The sequence below is a fragment of the Megalobrama amblycephala genome, linkage group LG19, assembly GCF_018812025.1.
Source record: "Megalobrama amblycephala isolate DHTTF-2021 linkage group LG19, ASM1881202v1, whole genome shotgun sequence".
NCBI classification, from domain to species: Eukaryota; Metazoa; Chordata; class Actinopteri; order Cypriniformes; family Xenocyprididae; genus Megalobrama; species Megalobrama amblycephala.
Genome location: NC_063062.1, coordinates 37,244,548 through 37,271,358, shown reverse-complemented (window position 1 = coordinate 37,271,358; position 26,811 = coordinate 37,244,548). Strand labels below are relative to the sequence as shown.

The following is a 26,811-nucleotide window of genomic DNA, read 5'->3' as shown; positions in this document are numbered from 1 at the left end:
TATGAGAACACAATGAGTTCAAGGGAGCCAAAAGAGATGCTGCCCTCCTCTAAAACCTTTGGAAGAATGAATTCTTTGCATACTATTTGCTCCCATATTTCATAATATTTCTTTTTTTTTTCTTTTGCACTCATTATTATCATTTTTAAAGGAACATTTCATTTGTATTTTGGAAGATTGCCTCCATTTTCCTTCACATAAAGCTTAATCATACCTGTATTAACAGCTCAAAACATGTATCACTGTGAAAAAAAAAAAAAAAAAAAAAGTGGTTAGAGCTCAATATGCTGATGACAGACCTTTTTTTTCTTTTTTGAAAACAGCTCTAGTTGAGTCTTTCGGTTTGACTCAGACAGTTATGCGACCTGCTAGTGAACCCTCTGAGGTGACACAAAGCAGAACTCAAAGCTATGAAAGGAAGAGGCAGATGTGAGATGGCAGTAAATGGGTCGTGGGAGAGATGGCATGTGGTTGATTGTAGATATTTTAGTGGGCAACAACATCCGGGAGAGAGGTGTGAGAATGGCACAGGCATGTTGCTTTGACGAAGAGCGTTGGCTAGGCTACAGTGCTGGCAGAATTATTAGGCACGTTGATTCGTACCAATTCCAAACCACATTAATCTTAATAACTACTATTAATTTTGTATTTAATCATTTATAATTGATATATAATTGTTCATGAAGGCTGGAAATGAAAAACGCCTTATATTCAGGTGTGCATAATTATTAATTATGTTTTCTTTTACAGATAAAATGAGCCAAAAAAGAGATTTAACTCAGACTGAAAAGTCAAAAATTATTAAATGCCCATGAGAAGGATGCAATACTAATGCAATACTAGAAACTGCAGTTAAGGCATGACCATTGGAAACGCTCAGTGGGTCAGCAGGGTCAGACAGAAACAGGTGGAGAAGAAAAGAGACGTGTTAACTGAAAAAGAATTAAAGGGTTAGTTCACCCAAAAATGAAAATGTCATTTATTACTCACCCTCATGTTGTTCCACACCCATAAGACCTTCGTTCATCTTCAGAACACAAATTAAGATATTGTTGATGAAATCCGGTGGCTCAGTGAGGCCTGCATAGACAGCAATGACATTTCCTCTCTCAAGATCCATAAAGGTACTAAAAACATATTTAAATCAGTTCATGTGAGTACAGTGGTTCTATCTTAATATTATAAAGCAACGAGAATATTTTTGCGTGCCAAAAAAACTCAAAAACGACTTTTTAACAATATCTAGTAATGGCCGATTTCAAACACTGCTTCTGAGCTTTATGAATCTTTTGAGTCGAATCAGTGATTCGATTCGTAAGGCTCTGAAGCAGTGTTATGAACTCGGCCCATATAGATGTTGTTGAAAAGTTGTTTTTTGGCACACAAAAAGTATTCTTCATAATATTAAAGGGTTAGTTCACCCAAAAATTAAAATGATGTCATTAATGACTCATGTCGTTCCAAACCTGTAAGACCTCCTTTCATCTTCGGAACACAGTTTAAGATATTTTAGATTTATATCCGAGAGCTTTCTGTCCCTCCATTGAAAATGTGTGTGCAGTATACTGTCCATGTCCAGAAAGGTAATAAAAACATCATCAAAGTAGTCCATGTGACATCAGAGGGTTAGTTAGAAGTTTTTGAAGCATCTTATATAGATTTTGGTCCAAAAATAATAAAAAATGCGACTTTATTCAGCATTGTATTCTCTTCCGGAATCCTTTCCATTGAATTGATTCCATTGAATTGATTCCATTGAATTGATTCCACTGAATTGATTCCATTGAATCCTTTCATCTGTCGGCGTTGGTAATGCACTTTTACGTCGTTGTTTTTGGGGATTAGGACATCCGCGACATGCACACTTACGCACCATTTTAAAAAAATAGCTTGAATACAGCGTGCGTCTCCCTCAGACTGTAAACGAAACTCTGGCGCACCAGATAACACGTCAGCAGCGTCTTACGTCAGCAGACTCACTGCGGTTCACTGAACCCGAGTTGTGAACCCGGATGAACAACAGACCCGGAAGAGAATACAATGCTGAATAAAGTCGTAGTTTTTGTTATTTTTGGACCAAAATGTATTTTAGATGCTTCAAAAACTTCTAACTAACCCTCTGATGTCACATGGACTACTTTGATGATGTTTTTATTACCTTTCTGGACATGGACAGTATACTGCACACACATTTTCAATGGAGGGACAGAAAGCTCTCGGACTAAATCTAAAATATCTTAAACTGTGTTCCGAAGATGAACGGAGGTCTTACGGGTCATTAATGACATAATTTTCATTTTTGGGTGAACTAACCCTTTAAGGTAGAACCACTGTACTCACACGAACTGTTTTAAATATGTTTGTAGTACCTTTATGGATCTTGAGAGAGGAAATGTCATTGCTGTCTATCAGATTTCATCAACAATATCTTAGTTTGTGTTCTGAAGATGAACGAAGGTCTTACGGGTGTGGAACGACATGAGGGTGAGTAATTAATGACATTATTTTCATTTTTGGGTGAACTAACCCTTTAAGAATTAAGGTGAAGAATTAAGTGTGAAACCATCAGGAACCCTCTGCACCACCATTTTCCAGAACTGCAACCTAGCTGGAGTCTCCAGAAGTGCAAGGTGTCAGGATCTCAGAGACTTAGGTTAGGTGAAGAATCCTAAAAAATGACCCCCACTTAATAAGAATCACACGCTCAAGTGTTGTAAAATACATGAAGATTGAGAGTGACTCTTGAAGGACCAGCACCACATCCTCTTTGCACCACTGTTTGAAGAATTTACCCCCTAGAATCTGGCAGCAAGTTTTGGAAGATCATTTTTAATCCATCTCTGTAAAACGGACTTCAGGGTAGGAGATGGACTAAAAATGATCTTCCAAAACTTAAAAGAGGGTGTGGTGGATGTAGTCCCTCTCAATTGCATTAGTATTGCATCCTTCTCATGGGCATTTAATAATTTTTCATTCAGTCTGAGTTAAATCTCTTTTTTTTGGCTCATTTTATCTGTAAAATAAAACATACCTAATAATTATACACACCAGAATATAAGGCATTTCCAGCCTTCATGAACAATTATATATCACTGATGCAGGTTTTAGAATTACAGCTGCACAGGGAACTTTCAACCAGACAAAATAAAGTTAAAGATGAAGCGTATCATTATTAGACCACTATCATCAAGTGCGTAGCTTTTTTAAGCGTGTCTGTGTGCGTGTGTGTGGCTTTCGCAACGATATAGATTTATCGGGCTGACGGCACTGTACTGGGTTTTGTGGATTTCACTTCCTCATAATGCATCACTCAGCTGTAGAGAATTTTAGATCTCAGTACATCTTGCACGCAAGTTTACCAAATGCTGTGTGTCTGTGGTGAGCCTGTATACGTGTAGCTGCACCTCTGTCACTGCGAGGGTTAATGTGTTTGCATCAAAGCGTATGTGTCACAGCTGCCATATATGCACATCCACACGTACAGCATGCAGGAACAGAGACACGCTATTTGCCTGTGGTTGGTGCAGGAAGTGGAAGAGTATATAGGTGTGCTATTTTTCTCAGCATGCAAATACACAAAACACATACTTAGACATTCTAACCATCTGAAATGTAAAGAATAAAGCAAACACTCAAAGTGATTTGAATGCTTGCTTATTCAGATGGGATTTTGCACTTGTCACATCAAGGTGCGAACATACTTTATATGGCGGTACATTATTTATATGCTAATGCGTGTTTGCGAGGACTCTCGGTGATGGAAAAGGCTTTTGTTTTTGTGAAATTATGTCTGACAGCTTCAATTAGTTTTGAGATATGAATGTTGAAAGGGCCGAGCTTTGTTCTCACCTTAACTAATGGAGATCGACGGGCCAGCTGTGGTACCTGCTCTTCAAAAAACATCCTAAAATATACAGATATGTGTATTTTTTGGTTTTTCTTTATTGTTATTGTTGTTAAAATAATGTAGGTTTTTCATTTTATTTATTTTATTTTTTTACCTCATATGCTTTGTATGTGGTCGCCAAGCCAGTGAGCAGTGAAGCAGTTCCTGTTTTCTGTCTGCGTGAGTTCAGACAGAGGTCACACGATGGCTTCTTTCATTATTGATAAGTGGTTCCCTTAGTAGTGTGAGTGTGTGAATTTAAATGACCCTCTGGGTCTCCCTGTAGGGCTTAAGTAAGACCTCATCAGCGTCATATCATTAATGACTCATCAGTATCCATGTCAGATTTCCATGTAACGGGCATAGGGTTGACAGGGTCAAAAGATCAACTGATGCATGATGGGATTGGATTTATACATGAAGACTGATGAGGTCTGGGTTTGCAGAATCGATTCATCTAGATCCAGTCTGTCTAGGGCTCTACAGGGGATCTGGCAGGTTTAAAAGGAAAGCATGGAGAATGTAAATCAGACACTCTGGGTTTGATTTGTCAAAAAGAGGCTCTGAATGAGTCAATGGAGTGATTAGAGATTCAAATTAGGCCCGTGTCATGCCGCTTTAACAGGGAATTGCCCTAAACGCTTTCCTTTGATATGCCACAATATGACCTTTAAGCAAAAAATGCAAAGCATCTTTTAGAAATGGATAAAGAGGATAAACTGTCTTTGGCGATTCATGCTGTGATTATGAAAATTACACTCCCTATACTGTACAGTAATAATTACTCTGAAACACATAAATACTGCAAGGAGATCAGTCTCCATCAACGAGAGTAATTATTCTTAACAAAAAATTACTTACTATTTTTATTTTATTTACACTGCTATTAAGTTCCCAAGGCAGACTTTAGACGGTCAGTGTAGCTATTGTCAAAAATACTATCGCTAAAAAATGTGGGGTCAGTACATTTTTATTTTTCAGTGAGGATATGTCAGGTGATCAGTGACAGTAAAGGGGTATAATGTAAAAATATATTTTTATTTCAAATAAATGCTGTTCTTTTGAACTTTCTATTCATCAAAGAATCCTGAAAAAATTTATCATGGTTTCCACAAAAATATTAAGCAGCAAAAACGTTTACATCGATAACATATTCACATTGATAACCTTAATAATGTTAGAAAATTTGTTTCTTGATCATCAAATCAGCATATTAGAATGATTTCTGAAGGATCATGTGACACTGAAGACTGGAGTAATGATGCTGAAAATTCAGCTTTGATCACAAGAATAAATTATATTTTAAAATATATTACAATAGAAAATTTCACAATGTTACTGTTTTTTATTTTTTAATGAAATACATGCAGCCTTGGTGAGCAGACGAAACTTCTTTCAAAAACATTTTACCAGTCCCAAACATTTGAACAGTGATGCAAGTAAGTAAGTAAAAAGAAATAATAAAAAACACAATTAAAGGATTAGTTCACTTTCAAATGAATTACCCCAAGCTTTACTCACCCTCAAGCCATCCTAGGTGTATATGACTGTCTTCTTTCTGATGAACACAATCAGAGGTATATTAATAAATATCCTGATGCATCCGAGCTTTATAATGACAGTGAGCGATATGTCCATCCATCATAAACGTACTCCGAGTCGAGGCTTGGACCCAGAAACGCCGTTCCTTACGTCACGACTTAACAAGCGGTTCTGTTCACACAGCGCGGAATTTCTGAGAATGCGGTTGTGAGTTCTGAAAATTTACGGGTATGAGTTCTATTATAGAATGCGATTGTCACTCCTGTAAATAACCGTACTGTGTGTGAACGTAACCGTATTAAGGACTCAAATACAGGACTGACAATCGTATTCTGCTGCTATGTGAACGTGGACAATGTTTTTTCCCCTCTATGCTTATCCTGCTCTCTTCTTCAGACCTATATTGTAATGATTGACACACACACACGCGCACACACACACACACACACACACACACACACGCACACACACACGCACGCACACACGCGCACACACACACACGCGCGCGCACACACACACACACACACACACACACACACACACACACACACACACGCGCACACACATACTGGTTTTTGTGGTTTACGAGGACTTTGATGCTCAAACCAGTAGGATTGTGGTTTAGGGGGACACACCTTTCCCGATGCCCTACAGTGATGATAAAACTATCAAAAATTTTGTTTTGATCTGCAGATCACAAATCTGGCTTTAAAGTTTCTTTACACACAACAGAATGGAAAATATGACAACCTGATATATCAGTGGTATACAAGGACATTCCCGCCCATCCTAAAATGTTCCCGCCTATGACATAATTGTGATTTTTGGGTACAACCTGATTTATGAGGACACCTATTGTACAATACACAAAACATGTCATTTCTCTGGATTACAGGGACTAGTGTGTTTTACAGGTACATGACCACACACAACACACAAACCTGACGATATGGTGTATTACTAAGACTGAGGTGATTAATGAGTACCTGATCTTAAACACAATACACACCTGACACACTCCAACATTATAAGGACGGATGTGTTTAATGGTACATGACCACACACAACACACAAACCTGACGACATGGTGTATTATTAAGACTGAGGTGATTAATGAGTACCGGTTCCTCAATACAATACACACCTGACACACTCCAACATTACAGGGACCAGTGTGTTTAATGGTACATGACCACACACAACACACAAACCTGACGACATGGTGTATTACCAAGACTGAGGTGATTAATGAGTACCTGATCTTAAACACAATACACAACTGACACACTCCAACATTACAGGGACTAGTGTGTTTAATGGTTCATGACCACACACAACACACAAACCTGACGATATGGTGTATTAGCAAGACTGAGGTGATTAATGAGTACCTGATCCTCAATACAATACACACCTGACACACTCCAACATTACAGGGACCAGTGTGTATTAGAAGTACTTTAATTATGACTTAAAATAACAACATAAACATTGAGTTTTTCCGGTTTTAACCATGTAATACCATCATGGAATGCCATTTTAAGGGGAAAATGAAATCCACAACTAAAAAACTAGGTCGATAACACATGCACAACTGTGTAATTTTTCAGAAAGCATACAGCATCATTACTGTTTTGACATATTGAAATGGCAACCATTCAAAACTTTGAAAAAATGTGAACAGAATTGTTGAGTCAAGTCAAGTCACCTTTATTTATAAAGCGCTTTTTAAACTACATATTGTTTCAAAGCAGCCCTCATAACAGGAACATTGTTCAACAAAGATTGTTTGGGCTGTACAGCAGCTCTAGAAGAGTATCGTGTCATTGTTCAGCCCGAGTCAGTTCAGTGTTGATTCAATTACGTTGTAAAACTCATCAGTTATTAATTTAGTTCACTTCATCTATACAGCAGCAGCAGATCTGGAGACAACAGTCATGTCATCGTCCAGCTCAGTTCAGTTCTCATACAATAGTGTCAATGCAGTCAGATCAATAATAATGTTGAATATTAAATTGTCATGTTTTTGTGACAAACTACTGCTTTAAAGAACAGTTAAACTTTAGAGATTTACAGAGTGAAGTCTTAGTATATTCATGCTATAGAATGAAACTAACATAACCAACAACTAAAATAATAATCCTTACAGAACAGCATCAAATGAGACACAATGTAACATCACTTATTTTGTGCTTTTCTTTTCAAGCTAATTCCTTGATTTCTTACAAAATCTCTTGTGTTTTGTCCACAATTTTCCTTTGGTCATATGTGCCTTAAAATGATCAATTACAGCTGTAACTTCAGCATCTGACCAGCAAACCTTTTGTCCTTTTCCTTTCCGTTTTTTAATTTCTGCCGAACTCTCATTCTCTGTACAGATGAATACATACTTTATTAAGCTCCCACTCTTTGAGAGCTCATGTACTTACAATGATGGCCATACTCTAATTTAAACCTCAGGTACCTTGACAAACTCAGCAGTTTTCCAAATGGGCATCTTCTGAACATCTGCAAGAAATCAGTTATATACTGATCAGGAAACTAAGATTTAACTCTCAAATACCTAGAACTTAAAACTGGTTATACACCTGATATCTAAAAATAAAATTTCATGTGACACAAAATATTATTCTGGAGATTAAATGTTATCAGCCTGTTAAAGGGATAGTTCACCCAAAAATGAAAATGTGATGTTTATCTGCTTACCCCCAGCGCAGCCAAAATGTAGGTGACTTTGTTTCTTCAGTCGAACACAAATGATGATGATTTTTACCTCCAACCGTTGCAGTCTGACAGCTGTATAATGGGTGTCAATGGAAACACAATTTATAAGAGTCAAAACATATACATAGACAAATTCAAATGAAACCCTGCGGCTCGTGACGGAACATTTATGTCCTAAGACACGAAAAGATCGGTTTGTGCGAGAAACCGAACAGTATTTATATCATTTTTTACCTCTAATACACCAGTGAGGTCTGATCGCAGTCTAACAGCGGAAGTGATGTCTAGCACTCATTGAAGTATATGCTCGAGACATCACTGCTGTTGTCAGAGCGCGATCAGACCTCACTAACCGAGTGCTGAATGCAGTTGGACATGGTGTATTAGAGGTAAAAAATGATATAAATACTGTTCGGTTTCTCACACAAACCAATAGTTTCGTGTCTCAGGACATCAATGTGTCGTCACGAGCTGCAGGGTTTAATATGGATTTGTCTGTGCATGTTTTTTGACTCATAAATTGTGCTCCCATTGACACCCATTATACAGCTGTCAGACGGCAATGGTTGGAGTTAAAAATCATAATTTGTGTTCGACTGAAGAAACAAAGTCACCTACATCTTGGCTGTGCTGGGGGTAAGCAGATAAAGATCAAATTTTCATTTTTGGGTGAACTATCCCTTTAAACATCTCCAAGTGTTTTACCAACGAAAATGATAAACTCATTTGTATCAACCAGATTTACAATGTTGGTGCAACCCTGATTCCAATAATATTCTTATAGAAAAGTTGCACTATATAAGTGCAAAAATCTCTGTATATAATAACTGATTATTGCTCATTAATTATTACAATTAATGGCAAAAGGAATGTTTGGAAATATAAACTGATATTTCCTACTGACACACTATAGCAATAGATATAAATAACTGGCTTAAAACCATTTTTCTTTCGTGAAAATACAAATGTAAAGTTGAACTATAAATATATAATTGTATCTATGCATTGTATTTATGGCAATAATCTAAAATAATAATGGGTTAAAATAATAATAAACATAAACCTGTTAGTTAACACATACCAGCATTACTGGAGACGCCTGCGCAGCTCCAGCAGGAACAACATCCTGAGAAACGCTTTCATCAGGATCCATCATACTGATCTCATCTTGAAGAAAAACAGAATTTTAAAACACAAGAACGTCTTTGGTTTAACCTGTTTTCAAAAGTAATTTATGAAACTTTATGCTGTTTAATAATAAATAAAAATAATAATAATAATAATAATAACTAATACTTTTAGATGACTATTATTAGAATTATTGCCAAGACAGAAATATACTACTACTGTAAATGAAAAATTATTTTACAATACGACATTACAATACTTTTGTCTTCATTTCTTCGCTTAAGCTGTTTCAGTGAAAACAGGTTTATAAATGCATCTTATTCAGATGAAATCAGGTGAAATACTTGAAACAACTGGCCACACAAATTTTGTAAATAATGCGAATGTGAAATGTGTAACTGGTGCTCGTTGCGTTCCCAAATGCATGTTAAACTCAAGGCACATGCTGAGATAGAGTTCACTACATTCATTCCCTGTGAACTGAGACGTGGAAAACACCGGATCACGGGATGATCGAGTGAGCAAAGTGTGCTCTCCACTTTGAAACGGGGAGCGCAACGGACTACAGTCTTAATAAATTATCAGCTTTTGCAATTTGATAAGGGCACAAAGCCACATCGTGCTGTTGATTTTAGTTTGTTTGAAATGCTTTGCCAAAGCAATGAAACAAATCACAAAGACCAAAATTTATCTTATTATGAGGTAGTGCTGGGCACTATACTGGTTCATACCGAATACCGGTATTTATATTGTTATGATATGAATTTTGATGATACCGCAATACCGGTATGTGTCGCTTAACCAACGTTCAGAACGCGGCGCAGCGTCACTGTTTGAGAGGGTCCCGTTTCACTGTTGCACTGTAGTGAGAGCACAGATGAGATCGCATCACAGCAAGTCCGAAATCACCCCCTAAAGCCTCATTCACTATTCCCTACGTTATCCACTTATATTATTCACTTGAAAGAGTGAATGAAAACGAGTGAGTGAATTCGGACAGCCGTTGTGTGTGCATCGGCTGTACACTCATTGTGGTGCATTGTGGGATTGAATGAGTGCACTCAATAACGTCCACTATGGTTTCGGACGCCACTACAAATGGCTGTCGCCTCAAATAATGCCCTATTTGAGGTTATAGGGGGCGATTTCGGATTCAGTCCTTGATTACAGCTGAGAATTCAACCAGCACGCGAGATAGAGCGGTTTCTGCGCGGAGCGCCGTGATGAAATTAACAACTTTCTCCACATGGATCATATTATATAGACCGGAGCGAGCATGTTTACGTTTTTTATGGACCTATTTCATATATCTAGTGCTCTAAACATGAACCAGCAGCGTGTATGCGCACATATTTCATCACGTCTTCTTTAAAAGAAATGTAACGTTATGCAAAGGACACTGAACTGTACGTCTGATCTCGACCGCGATGACACGATGGGTTATTCTGCTACACAGAAGACGATGTGAGTTAATAAATAGACTGACAATTCAAAGAAGAATGGTCAAAAATTTAACTGCTTTATTCTTTCTGTGTTAAACTTACGTGTGTCATTTGTTCAGAGACTGTAGTGCTCTTAAATGTACTGAAAATATCCTTAGACAGTTTAAATGTTCTTCCGCGTTTCTCCCTATTTTTGGCAGTTTGTTGTTATATAGCGTTAGATTATTAAAATGCTTAAGGTGCCCTCAACTCTTTTTTTTCTATCTCCATGGTCATATTTTAATATTCATGTGTCTGTAATGAGTGTGTTGCAGGTCTGTGTTTTATTGGTTGTTGTCTCCCCACAGCATCATTTTGTGGGGTTTTGTAAACCTGTATTAACTCTAGTGTGGAATTTTTCTACAATATTCACTCATCATGACAGTAAAACAGGGCATTCTAGTCAATCTACTGCAGTATTTCCTCTCTCAATCAGTAGAAAATGTGGTTAACGCCCAGTCACGTATAGGGATTTATATATATATATATATATATATATATATATATATATATATATATATATATATATATATATATATATATATATATCTCGTGAAACCGATATAATTTTGAAAAATACCGTGATATAAATTTTTGGTCATACCGCCCAGCACTATTATGAGGCATATAAAAATATTTTCAGCTCATTTGGTTCAAACGGTTTTTTTAAACCTGTTTACACCTGGTCACTTCATGCATTTTCTCTGAATGGATTGCTATGCAATCATGAAAAGACCAGGTGTAAATGCCCTCCGAAACGCATTCGAGATGGATTTAAATCCGATCGCTCAAATCACTTCTGGACGTAGTCTAAAACAATATATACATTTATACAATAATACATTTTACTCCTCCCAAAAATACTAAATAATAAACATGTGAGAATGTGTTTTAGGCATGTTATAGAAAGATATGACAGCATTACTGCAGCATGCATTGGCGCAGATGAACAGATGAGTATCTCTTCAGTAAGCTGACGTGCAAAATACCTCAAATGAAACTTAAAAAGTCGAAAACGCTCAACACACAATCATCTTCATTAAAAGATGTGAGAATAAATTATTTGACCAGTGCTGATGTTGCTCATGATCAATAAAATGGAGCTCATAGTGGTAGCTTTTAATGATGTGAATACTGTTAAATCTGCGTAAAGCGCGGGAATTGAAGACAGATCGCTGTAGCGCCTCCGCTCAAGCGGCTCGTGAATCGATCATCTCTTCTACTAGTTCATTTATAGCATCAAATAAACATGAATGAACATCAGAAGGAATGTTGTTTAAAACACAGAAAGACATCAGTACACCATTTTTCAAGTTCAAGTCCACCGAGGTTAATCTTCTAACTCCTGACTGCTTTGTCGGACAAAATGGTGGATTTAGCGTTATAATTGGTTAGATTGTTTGTCAATCAAACTCCTGGCGAAGGGTCAATTAAACTAGTATACATTCAGCTAATTGTCAGCCTCTTACATGTCTGCATCTCGAGAGATTGCAGAATTCAAGCGTCAAATGATGTTTTATAAACAAAGTTTGGGAGGAGCGCGTTCAAGTGGTCTAATTGGCTCGAGAGGAGGTATATATACACTGACTAGAGCCGATCTCACCTATAGTTTCCTCGACCGTTTTCTGCATCCCGTCGCCACCCCGTTCCTCACTCTCAGTGGAGATATGAGGAAGAACTATGGATTTGGGCTAAATTTCAAACTCGGAGCCCTCGACCGCCTTGAACAGGACGCCAAATACACTTTTTACACTTGGTTTTTTACTCTATTCAATTATTTGTAAGTGTGAATTTGTGAAAACAACTGCTACAGGTAATTGGACTTTATTTATTTATTTATTTATTTATTATAGATTTATTTTTGGCATTTTTTCATAAATTCAAATCTATAAATCCAAATATTTATTACATGTATGAAGAAAAGGTTCAGGCTCTATCGCTATTGTCTCAATAGTGTTCAGTGTCTTTGGGCGGATTGGCATCAACGGCCATTAGGATTGTTTGTGATTTGGTCTTAGTGATTTAGGAGTCCTCTTGACTACTCCTAACTTTTTACAGATTTGGGAGCTAGTTTTAGCACTAAAATGTTTTGTGAAATACTCTTAAGAGCAAAAATTAGGACTGACACGCCGATTATAGAGTTTCTCATAAATCGGCATGTCAGGAGCTACTTTTAGCCTTAAGATGTTTTGTGAATATGGCCCCTGATTCTGTACAGACACTTTATGTGGCCAAGTGTAAATTAAATTGTTTGAACAAATCAGTAAAAAACACATTAAATGACCAGGTGTTAAAAGGCCCAAAGATTATGTGAAAAAGTTCTCACTAGACTAGCATTTTCTAAAATGATGCAATGCTGTTTTTATTACCTTCTCCGTCTAACACCGTCTTGATGGTCCATTGATAACTGGTCCTTCTCAGGGCTCACCTGAAAGCAAGGTAAAGAAAGAAAAATAAACATTCTACTACAGACAAAGGATTCAGAGATGATCCAAATGAAGCAGTACAGATACTTATCACTGATTAACACTGACTGATCACTGTCAACTGAAAAAATACAATTAAAACTATTTTACAATACAGGGTTTTTCCTGGGTCAGAAATGGTCTTTGGTGGTGGTGGATGAACACTGTATCCACAGTACAAAATACTGTACCCATGTGAACTGTGAGCACAGTACTGACAGTAAATCCACAATAAATGCGAAGAAAAATTTTGGAATATTAACATATCCTATTCATTCACAAATGAAATGATTAATTCTGTCAGGACAGATGACAAAAGAAAGAGCTTAGAACCATTTTATATTTAAATATCTGTACATTTAAAAGTAAAAAGTCACTGAGTGACCAGTTTGAACAAATGAACAAAGTAATACATTACATAGCAAAAGTGGGAGGTCTATTATTTTTTACATTTACACTCCAATACTTCATAAAAAGATCATTTGACACACAGCATCAAGATTATTTTGTTCCACCCATTGCTATGGTTATCAGCATCAATTGGATTTAATCGCACATATAAATACATTTGTCAATCCAGAAACTATGCAATGTGTAGTTAGCAGCATAAACAAATGTGTTATATAGGCCTAAGCAAAGATTGCTGCCATATTAGCCACTGAAGCTATCGATTACAACACGAGAAACACAAAGCTGCACTTCTGCAGAAACGTCCGTTATAATAAATGAAGTTGTGTGTGTGTCTGTCTATGTTGTACACTTTATCTCTTATTGGCATTGTGTCTATACTTTGTTGGTTATAATGAAAGGATTCAACATGCAGCACTCGCGCTAAACAAAAACTCATACAGACTAACAAACGCATCCGATTGGCTATTGTGTTCACGTGCTCAACACAAATGTCTTCAGGTATGATGGTACATTTTAAACCACTCAGTATTAATACTGATCAAACTAATGTGTTATAGTAGTGACCTACACATTTAAAACAGTGACATAAGTTAACGTTGAAATCATGCATATAGTTAAAACTCTATAAATACTGTATACTGCCATAACCAATCAGGGATTCATGATATATCAGCCACCATATCTTACTGGCCGATAAATGCTCATTTTAATGTTATCATTCTCAGTCCGAACTAGGCCGATATTTTAACACTGATAAATAATGGATTATATGATGTGCGTTGTTCTCCATGATAGTATTGAACTGCTTGAAGGAAGATACAGTTAAGGTGAATCACAAATCTGTGAAATCAGAGCGTTGTTACATGAAGAGCGCATCTGCGGAGTTACACCTTTATGACTAGCACAGTCAGTTTGCTTGTGCATTCGCAGCCTTTTGTGGAATTATAAGTTGCATTTTTTATTTTGTGTATATATATCTGATTAAACTCATATAGGATGCATTTGGTTGAGTTAATGAACGCTGCAGTAAAGCGCTTCATTGTAGGCCTACCGGTGATCATCTCTTCAGCATGCGCACTCAAACAGCAATGGATAACATTAATAACTATGGCTGGGACTGTCATATATACATAACATTATAATGAGAACACGATTGTAATAAAACGCTGTGAATTATTTTGGATTAGTTGCCGTTTTTTAGTGTGTTGTTGTGGGGAGCGTATCCAGAACAGGAGTTCACACTTTGTAAGTTAATTCATGTACATCTGTGCATGATTTTGTGCAGGTATAAGTTGTAATTTTTTTGTATAAATATCTACTTTATCATATATAAGTTGCATCCCATTGAGCTAAAACCATCTAACAAAGCGCTTTGGTTTATGGGTGTTCATTCAGCTCTTCAGATTCATGCTAAAACAGTGTTATTTGAAACAGTAATGCTAAAGATGTTTAATAAAGATGTTTATATAAACTTTTTTTTTTTCAAAAACATTACAACTTGTATTGTTCTTATTATTTTCATCAACAATATGGTTTGAGTAAAATCATTTCCCAACAGGCTTTCATTTTATTCATCCATAGCACATGTATTGTGTTTCTTTTTATGTAGCCTAAGTAATGTTGACCAATAACTTGTTTGCATTTTTATTTAATTTTATTTATTATTAGTAGTAGTAGTAGTAGTAGTAGTAGTGAGGCAATATATATATTTTTTGCAACTTTACAATAAGGTCTCATTTGTTATTGTATTAACTAACATGAATCAACTGAGCAAAACCCTTGTAAATGTGAGTTAATAATGCACTGTGAACTAACATGAACACGCATATTTTAGGTTAACAGATAAAACACTGGATCCTAAAATGTCTTGGGAAATGTTGAGATTAACCTTAACTAAGATTAAAAAAACTTCTACAGGATTTGTTCATTCATTGTTAGCTCATGTTAACTAATACTAACAATAAGCCTTACTGTAAAGTGTTGACACTTTTTTTAAATAAAGAAAATTGGCCATATGAATGTACACTACCGTTCAAAAGTTTGGGGTCAGTAAGATCTTTTTAATGTTTTAAAAGAAGTATCTTCTGCTCACCTAGCCTGCATTTATTTGATTAAAAATACAAACAAAACAGTAATATTGTGAAATATTATTCCAATTTAAACAGCTGTTTTCTATGTCAATATACAGTAAAGTGTAATTTATTCCTGTGATCAAAGCTGAATTTTCAGCATCATTACTTCAGTCTTCAGTGTCACATGATCCTTCAGAAATCATTCTAATATGATGATTTGATGCTCAAGAAACATTTATGATTATTATCAATGTTGAAAACAGTTATTTACATTTTTATTTAATGATGCTATGATGAATAGAAAGTTCAAAAGAACAGCATTTGTCTGAAATCTAAATCTTTTGTAGCATTATACACTACCGTTAAAAAAGTTTGGGGTCAGTCAGAATTTTAATTTTATTTTTGGGGGATAGAAATAAAATTAATCAATACTTTTATTCATCAAGGATGAGTTAAACTGATCAAAAGTTACAGTAAAGACAATTTTAATGTTAGAAAATATTCTATTTTAAATAAATGCTGTTCTTTTGAACTTTCTATTCATTGAAGAATTTTGAAAAAAATTTGTACACAACCGTTTTCAACATTGATAATAATAATAAATGTTTCTTGAGCATCACATCATCATATTAGATTGATTTCTGAAGGATCATGTGACACTGAAGACTGAAGTAATGATGCTGAAAATTCAACTTTGATCACAGGAATAAATTACACTTTACTGTATATTGACAAAGAAAACAGCTGATTTACATTGGAATAATATTTCACAATATTACTGTTTTTGTTTGTATTTTTAATCAAATAAATGCAGGCTTGGTGAGCAGAAGATACTTCTTTTAAAACATTAAAAATTCTTACTGACCCCAAACTTTTGAACGGTAGTGTAAAGATCATTTTAAAAGTAAAGGAATCTTATACTGGTTCAAACTAGACTGCTGTACTGTATATGTTTGATTTATGCTGAAGTGTTTGGGACACTGTCTATTGTTTTTGTAATCGGGCTCTCAAAGTATATTAGAATTTGGATTTAGATTTATCTGCCAATGTATCATTTATCGCCTTTCAAATATAAAGAATTATCGGTTATCAAAATTGGCCCAAATTTTCCTGTCAGCACATCCCTAATTTGATTTCCAAAAAGAAAAACAATACCTTCTGTACATCTCTGACTTCTGACTGGGACAGAGTGTTCATTTTGAGAGCAGAGGGTCCAACCTCACTGAGAGTCTGCAAACATCAAATTAGACATAAACACTGGTCTGAATATGTTAACAGCCTAGATCTCACAAGTGTCTCTGCTACATTTGCTCATTCTCTTACAGCACAACTCTCACTTACCTGGTGTAGTCCCACAGTAAGAGCAGCACAATCATCACTGATGACAGCTGGGTCTCACGGCTTATCTGAAAATAAGAAATAAAGCTTTATATACAATCACTTCACCTAAGAGTTACAAACCTTCAGTATATATGAAATATATCAAAGGGATAATGTACAGTCAGACAGTAATTAATGCAAATTAAACATGGACAGGATGATCAGTGTCCCCCATTCACAGCTACTGATCAATAAATATGTGCACATGAAATATTGATTTGAGATCATATACAAGATCACAAAATAGATCCATTTCAAATCAATATTTCAATATTTAAAAACCCATGGTAATGTTCATGGCTTTATATATGCATTACATTATGTGTGTGTTCATCACAGTATGTCAGGTTGTGTGTAGCTTTACAACTGTTTTATGAGGACACGTGTTTTATGAGGACATGATGAGAACATGTTCTTCATGTTTGACTTGACTGAAGAATCTCAGTGTGTTGTTAGATTGACAGAAGCCTGGTCTATGAGGACACTAGTTTTACCGGGACACTGATAACTAGATACATTTGGATGGCGCCCTGAGTTCAGGGTTAGGGTTAGGTTAGGGGTATGTATGAGAGTGATAGTGGTGAAACAAGGTGTGCTAGTTGTACAGTAAGTGATCGTGACTCACTTTTCACACACACAATCATAATTCAGTGACTGATAACTGTGGCAAACAATCTTCTTCTTAGAAACACTGAAATCTGTTCTATTCTTTAAAAGGTGCTAAAGAGGATCTTTTCATCGACTGAGAAACCAAAGACTGTTAGTGAGTTTTTGAAATGAGCGCATGCGTAAGAACAGCCCCCCTCCTTCACAGCTCATTTCAAGGGAACGCCTCCCAAAACTCGTGCACGAGTGTTGGAACACGAGTGTTAACCACCGGCATTCGCTGTGTCGTGTTAGTGGATTCATTATGTCGGACTCACCGCAGGTAACTCATAATCTGCAGTTGTTACTCCTGTCTCCTGACAAAAACATTGCATGCGGCGCCTGTGGAGTGTGGAAAGTTACTGAAGCGTGCAGCCGCGCACGTCTCTCACAAGGAACATCACGGCAGTGATTGACAAGCCAGAGGGCCAATCGCGTAAACGATTGGCTGATGTTTTTAAGGCCCTACCTCGTGCACAGATGTTGTATATTAATATTATTACTTTCAGTGCACCTAATAAATAGTCTTTTATCAGTTAGTAAACACAGTTTCAAGTAATATTGCAAAAATGTATAAAACAAAACATCCTCTTTAGCACCTTTAAGGACTAACTCAATTATTACTTTACTTTATTGGATACCTTTATTGTTGCTGTATCTTATTCTTCTGAATCTGATTCTTCTCAGTTACCATCTGAAAATAAGAAAGAAAAGCAAATACAAATCAAATCAAAATAAAGAAAAACAATTATTCATTGCAGTATTACTCATTGAAAGTCAATTTCAACTGAGGGTGCTACTTTTTACCTACTTCTAAAATGATTATATCTAATCTAACAAACACAATTATGAGTTTTCAATATTGACATTTGCTACAGTGAGCTGTGAATTATGGGTTATCAGTATCGATCCCAATCTTCCATATGGGTGCACCCCAGAGTCCCGGTAAAACTAGTGTCCTCATAGACCAGGCTTGTGTCAATCTAACAACACACTGAGATTCTTCAGTCAAGTCAAACATAAAGAACATGTTCTCATCATGTCCTCATAAAACACGTGTCCTCATAAAACAGGTGTAAAGCTACACACAACCTCACATACTGCCATGAACACGCATGTAATGTGATGCATATTAGGGCTGCACGATATATCGCATGAGATTGTCACGCGCATTTCGTCAGTAAAGCCGGTTCCCTGATTACCGCTAAATCGCCATCACCTGCTTTCAAATGGAGCGGCATTTAATAGACAGAGCCGTAGATCACTGACAAGCCACGCAATATCGCGTTCATATCGCAGATGAATCGCCTTCGATAATGAGTGCGATATTGCGTGGCTTTTCAGTGATCTACGGCTCGGTCTATTACATGCCGCTCCATTTGAAAGCAGGTGATGGCGATTTAGCGGTAATCAGGGAACCGGCTTTACTGACGAATTGCGCGTGACGATCTCATGCGATATATCGTGCAGCCCTAATGCATATATAAAGCCATGTAGGGCTGCACAATATATAGTTTTGTCACTGATACCTATCCGTGGGTGTGACATTGCAGTATAAATGAAGTCAAGTAGGCTATAGGGATCATAGTTGATCTGTGATCCGTACAGACTAGGGCTGCATGATGTATGGTTTTAGCATTGTATCCCGATGTGTGCATCCACAAAAGTCACATCACAGGATGTGCAATGTCAAGTGTAGGGATCGTAGTTGATCCGAACGGTCCAGCCGCCCCCCGGTTAAGAGCGCATGTGATTCACGTATTAACTGCAAAGTTTAACCATCATAGAGTGAAAGCTTATCATTTGCTTGTGTTTTTAAGTCCTGTCAATTTAAACATCAAACGCAATATGAACTCGCACTGTTTTCTGACAGACAGACAGCACGTGAACACAGAGTTCAGTTCTCTTTCTCTTATCTTTGAGCTTGAACAAACACTCTCAGCGAAAACAGTCGGTTCTGTATTGTAAACAATTAAGAAAACGGATGCATATAATATTGGACCCATACGTGCTTTCCTCAATGTGTGTACCTGAATACAGATAGATTAACCTGAAAAACATAAAGCACTGCTTATTTTAATTTGTATCTTAGTTTTACTGTGTTTATCTAAGCTTGTAATTCGTTTATTATTCTCTAAGCAGATGCACTACCCTACAAAATTATCCCAATCATCCTAGAATGATTAATTATTTTCAAATAGAGCTATTCAATTCATCTGGTGGAATTGTTTTCATATCGCAATATATAAATTGCAGAAAAACTAAATATTGCAATGTCAGTTTTTCTGCAATATTGTGTAGCCCTATTTCCCGGAGTAACATTTAACCTTTAATAATAAAACAAGTAAAATCATGACTGTAAATAACATATAATATACCTGACACAGGTGAAATCACTGATGAATCTTTGTGAATACTGTATGTCTTCCTCCAGAGCTTGGGCTTTCTCCATCACTGTTTCACTTCAGCATGATCTGATGTGTCTTCTGTCATCTTCTGTTTTTAGTATAAACATCAGAAGATAAATTATAGTAAACAGCAAGTTATTTTCATACTTTATTGTATGATATTTAAGAATTATGTATAATTGAGGATCAATATTCCTTCATAAATTTTCACAATTTATAAATTATAGACAATAATACTGACAGTATTAATTTGACTGAATAAGACTGACAGTTCTGATACATCTTATCATAGCCAGTACATCTTTGTTTCTTAATGTCTTTAAATCAAGCAGAACTGTAGTAATATTTACAGTAGGCTAGTATGTGAGGATACTGTACTGGGTGAAATGCCGTCCCATTCACAGACTGTAGTCATGACAACGCCTTATTATGATGGCTTGGCTAGGTTATTGCATGTGATCAGAAAATGATGCAGTTACAATTATAGTTAAATCGAAAACCAGTTTAAAATGACAAGCATCGCTGATTCCCTCCTGACAGTCTTTAAACACAATCACAATCTCGCTAGCGCCGTTAGCATCGCGAGCTAGCTGCTTTATAACTGTAAAACGAGCTGCAAAGAGCTTACAAGACATGCACAAACAAGCCAAAACTGACCCACGAGCATTTAAAAAGCAGAATAACTTACCTTTAAAATAACAGCAGCCTCGCCATCAGGTGCTCAGATGTCTTCTCAGGTGCAGAGTTTCTATCCGGTCCAAACAGGAAATGAACTTGAGGCATGACTCTGATTAAACCATACTTATTACATTATAAACGGGATTAAAATAATAATAATAAATATATGTGATGTGAGCGCACGAGTTAATGTGTGGTTGTGTTTACATGAATAGCATATGCTAACAAGCTAAATAAACTGTATAAATACTGAGTAAACAGCGTTCAAGTTACTTTTATACTTTATTACATGACATTTAAGGGATATTTTTAATCGAGGATCACTATTTATTCATATATTTAATTCACAAATGAAAAATTATAGGCAATAACACTTAAATAATTAGTATTTTGCATTAACTCGCTTGTTATACAGACATACGCTGAAGCTGAATGAGGCTCCGCCCACCGGCGCCATCTTGTCTCGCTTGTTGTTCATTGCGTATGCAGCCAATAGGGGCTGCGGAATTAGGCTCCGCCCGTCGGCGCCATCTTGTTTTCGTGATTTCCCGCCTACCAGTAGCGATCTGACCAATCACAGGCCTCAATACTTACACTTGTGTGAAAAATGCAAATTTTCGATGACGCCGGTACAGTACCAGGACCCGGCTGCAGGGGCGCACTCTCGTACACAGAGGACACACAGTGTATGGTATAAAATCAGGTTTTTGTGGTATATAAGGACATGCCGCGAAAATTGGAGAGGGTGCTTCTGGGACATAGAGAAAGGCATCTACATTGCCGGAATTACAAGGACATGGCCTGTGTCCTCATAAACCCAAATGTCCCCGTAATGCTGGTGCGTATTCAGGTCAAAAGTCCTCGTAAACCACAAAAACCAACACACACACACACACACACACACACACACACACACACACGGATAGAGGACTGCTGTGAAATCCCAGTTCAATTTCTTCTCTTTCAAGCGTGTGGACACCAGAGGAGGTGAAGATCAATATGGCACATTCTACCATCATTATTACAATTTATATCCTCAGCATCTCCCAGCCTATTTAATCACAGGATTGTGCCCTGACTGCCTCCTTGTCTTTTAACCCCCCCTTAAAAGTGCTATCTGATTTTTGTCCAGGTGTCCAGTTCTTAATTAGCTGACGATGCAAAAGTGGAAACCTCATCAACATTGAAGGTCCAGAAAACAGATGGGAAGCTCATTCGCATGACGTAACAGCTCAGTCCTCGGCTGGTGTCACAAACACAATGCTGACACTCTCCTGGAAGTGCAAGTAGAACATGTACATTTGCAATTTTAACGAGTTTAGAAGAGTACAAGCTTAAGATCACTTATTCATTCTTTTGCAAAAGTAATTTCTTCTTCTTCATTTGTAAAAGTCACAAAAAAAGGTGTTTATTTAATTAAAAAAGAATGCAGTCAATCAACATGCCATGAAGAGCAATGATATATTGACTCTTGAGAGCGTCAAATGTTTCTATTTGCAATGTGTTTTGCAGCGTTGAGCACTGTAGCCAATCACAAACATATCCGTTGATTACTTGAACACAATGTCCAATCAGACGTGTTTAAAGGAGACCTATAACACCCCTTTCACAAGATGTAATATCAGTCTCTGGCGTCTCCAGAATGTGTCTGTGAAGTTTCAGCTCAAAATCCCCCACAGATCATTTATTATAGCGTGTCAAATTTGCCCCTATTTGGGTGTGAGCAAAAACACGCCGTTTTTGTGTGTGTCCCTTTAAATGCAAATGAGCTGCTGCTCCCGCCCCCTTTCCAGAAGAGGGCGGAGCTTTAACAGCACAACAACAACAAAGCTGGAGAATCTCACGCAGCCAAAATGAGGAAAGTGTTCAGCCTTACATTGTTCAAACCGGAGTCGACACTGATGGAGAGACTCAGGAAGAAGTTACAACTTTTAGACGTTTCTGAATGGTTAGTGGATAAATTGATGTAGTTGCTGTGGAGTTGATTCAACTCATCCACTAGCATGTGCCGTCATGTTCATCTTTTGTGTTGAATTGACCCTCGTTTGTGAAGCAGTCCGGCGTAAAATGACGGCATGACAACAACACTCTACTACAACAACTCTTCCTCTTCTCTAAAGCAGCCCAACATGGCCCCGCCCCCTTTGTTGTGTGTTCCCGGAGGCGGGGTTTATGTAAATTTTTGGGTTACTGATGTCACTAACCCAGGAAGAAGCTCGTTGTAGTCCTTAAACAGAGAATTCTGTAAAAGAAAATATCTCTCTTTGCATTGAACTTTGAGCGTCGTAACTCTGCAGATGTTGTTTATGATCAAACAGCAACATTACACACTAACTAAGGGTACATTACACGACAACGATATGCTTTAAATGGAGAAGTTTTTCCTTTGAGTTTTCCGCGTACAGACGACACCATTATCAAAACGATCCCCATTCATATAAATCCATGTAAACGACTTAAAACGCTGTATTATCCATTATGGCGATGAAACACTATAGACTGAACATGTAATGCACGTGTGCATGACGTCATCGTTTTCACAGATTCACGTTTTTGTTGTTTACACAGAGAACGTTTTCAAAAACGTGCACTTTGAAACCTGTTTTCAAAAGTTTGTGTTTTCAGGCCACCAAAACGCTGTTGTCATGTAAATGGACGGCCAAAACACATGAAAAGTTTTCTGTTTTTAGCTGAAAACGGTGTCGTGTAAACGGCCCCTAAAGTTTAAAAAGTGAAATCATAATCAACCACCCCTTTATGTCAGAATCCACTCTAGTGCTGAGTTCTTCACGCTCTCAAATCATCCCATTATATGTTAACTTATAACAAACAAAGTGTAGACATTATGTAGGATAAATAAGAGATTCATTGTGCTTCATTGGTGAGAGACAGCTTTTTAGTGATTATAAAGGGAGCGGTCTTTGCACTCTTAGGCGATATATAATCCATTCAGAATTTAAACAAAAAATTTAGTTTTTGCTGCATTAAGGCAGTGGTTATTTTTATTCAAACTGGCTGCCGTGCCAAATCACGCTTACAGAGTACTTGCTTTTTTGTTCAAATTATAGTAGTTTGTGAACATAATAAATAATATATCGGGACCGTGTAGGTTGTTGCTAGGTGACATGTAACTTAAAACTGTTTCATGACATTCAATTTAAAAATGTTTTAAGGAGAAAGCACAACTAGCCTTACGCTGGAGTTGGTTCACCCTCCATCAATGTTAGGGTCCATAATTGTGTAGATTATTTTGCAAGCAAAGATGATTCTCTTTTCTGTGAATTTTAGGCTCTTGAGAGCAACTCAAAGCACAGCTATCTTGCATGCATGCAAATGTGCCATGGTAAAACCTGGTGTTTAATATGATTAAAAGAAAACAGCATTTCTACTTTCTATTATATAATTTTTTTTGTGGTATAGGATTATTGCATATTTTATTATTGTTATTATAATAATTATTATTAATAATCCTTCCGTATTTATTATTATTATACTTTATATTTCATGAAAACGTTAATGGGATCCATTAAAATAATTTTTGCATCCAAATGGTACAGATACCAGAACAAGCCGGATTTGTGCACTTTGTGGATTTAATCACTGAACTAGTTTGACTTGAAAAATGTACTCGAGGATTTGCTCAAATCCATGTTATTTCATTCGGACATAGAAATATGCACATTTTTCAGAATATTGTTTAAAAGCAGACTTATTTTGTGCCAGAACAAGCTGCATCTGGTGCAGAATGAATTTTTCCAGTCCTCTAGTGAGTTTTAGTCATCTGGTTAACCACCCACTGCATGACTAGAGTAGATAGACAATCAGTGAAGCACCCGTCCACATCGTCTCCATTATCTCTGTTTAGGTTCTGATCCGCTCCACGTACCTCAGGCTGTTTAATGAAGCGTCACGCGCCAATAGGTTGTCCTGCGCGGGAGCGGCGGCCACCGGCAGCCATTCATTTGCTCAGAGCAGAGTTATTGCGGCGAGGCGCACATGAAATCAGTGTAATATCTGCCGCGCTGCAGTTACAGTGAGACGCCTGATAACTTGCATAATAACCAGATTAGCAATATGTCACACTAAGCTGTTGGCAAAAGGCTGGGGAATTGGGAAGATTCTCCATTCCTACGGAAATGAGGAGGCTTTAAATAGAAAATGTTGGAACTCAATTTGTCTTGTGTTAAGGGTGAGGATTGTATGTCTCTTGCAAAGCAGGCGCGGTGGAGACTCATTTATCGACTGAACTCGGCACCGTTCGTGTGCCATTCGAAGGACTGAAATGGGTTTCTTCATACATTTTATATTTGCTTGTACCTGTACTTCTAAGAAACAAAATGAATCAGTCTTTGTTCAGTCATTTGAATCTGTGAGCGTGTTTACATGCATGTTTTTAACCTGATTATGCTTAATAAACTGACAATGCATGTGGTCATGTAAACGCGCTAACCTGTTTTCCTTTATCTGAGTAATGTCATACCCTGAAAGCAACATAGTGTCAGGCCAGATCCGGCCCACATCTTGTCCTGTGTAATCCACATGTACAGATGTGGGCACTATGTTGCTGTCTGGGTAAATGGCTTAAGAAGCTGGATTTTTGCCCCTTAGCCCATGCAAACACATTAACCCGAGTTCTGTCAGTGTATTGAAGTGCGAATGTGAGATATGAGACAGAAAAGTGTCATTACTGCAGATTTAAGCACAGTTTCTGTCTGGAGGAGGAAATACAGTAGTGGCCAAAAGTGATGCACAGAGGTTCTTAATGACACTACATGTTCGATTAAACTTCAAATAATCAAATAATTCCTCTTAATCAAAATATGAAGAAAATGTTTTACATTGAAATATTTTAAATATGAGGGAAGAGCAAAACACTAACTTTGGTTCAGGTATTTATCTGACAAATTTAATTGATAAAATGCATAGATGCATAGAAAAACAAAAAGCCGACAGGAGAAAGCATCCACTGACTACAACATAATCCATTATCAATATTTCATTGGTTGTCTTGTTTTTGCATGCGTTCATAATTTCTGGCCAAAAATTTCATCGGCACAATTTGGCATGTTTTATTGTGTTATTATCACAAATAAAATAATCGATTCCAAGCACAACTTCACAATATGCTTACAAAATCACACATTTTCAATAACATTTAAATAAAGTATAAAGATGTCGGTTTTCCTAGGCAGGTCATCCTTTTGGCCACTTCTGACCCAAGAAATGATAAAAATGTGTTCTCATCTTGTGCAGCTGAAGTAAGAGTGGTTCGGTCAAAATACTGCTAATTCCCAACTTACATAAAAATGGAAACTCTGAGTCAGATCAAAAAATTATTCGCTTCTGGCATCACCATAGGTCTTGTAAATGTGTTTTACTTGCGGTACAGGTTTATTAGTTTGCATGTAATAAGGGTGTGTTCGCACTTGTAGTTCAGTTCTCTTGGTTCTTTTGGTCTGAACCCAAAAGAAAATAATACATTTAGTCCTGGTAAACACCAAACCTAAAGACACAAAACCAATAAAAAACAGCTTTTAAGACGTATTTTCCCTAGTGAAAAAAAATAAATATACCAAAATGTATTTGAACTGCATTATTTTGTGCTAAGTATACTACAAATACATTTACATATTTATGTACTTAATGCAAATACCCTGCAAAGTACTTTTCGTTTACTAAATTGATATACTTAAAGTCTGCTAAATTGGAACAACTAATTTTGAACTTAAAGCGTAGTTCATTTCTCTCATTAATTACTCTCCCTCATGTCGTTCCATGAGACCTTCGTTCATCTTCAGAACACAAATTAAGATGAGGTTTATGACTCGTCCATAGACAGCAATATAATCAACACTTTCAAGGTCCAGAAAGGAACTAAAGACATCATTAAAACAGTCATGTGATTGCAGTGGTTCAACCTCAATGTTATGAAGAGACGAGAATACTTTTTGTGCGCAAAAACAAAACAAAAATAAGGACTTTATTCAACAA

General features: G+C 36.8%; 1 long non-coding RNA gene across 2 annotated transcripts; it reads right to left on the bottom strand.

Moving 5' to 3' along the window:
- Nucleotides 1-7,122: 7,122 nt before the first annotated feature.
- Nucleotides 7,123-21,731, bottom strand: LOC125254241. Of its 2 annotated transcripts, XR_007181617.1 has the most exons (9): nt 20,831-21,731; nt 20,113-20,230; nt 18,376-18,428; nt 17,051-17,115; nt 16,865-16,939; nt 13,131-13,189; nt 9,234-9,319; nt 7,893-7,936; nt 7,123-7,798 (listed from the first exon to the last, which is right to left on the bottom strand). It is a non-coding gene; the product is annotated as an uncharacterized LOC125254241 (long non-coding RNA). The 2 variants fall into 2 exon arrangements; XR_007181616.1 differs by having other exon boundaries at nt 7,123-7,936; nt 20,831-21,730.
- Nucleotides 21,732-26,811: the final 5,080 nt, after the last annotated feature.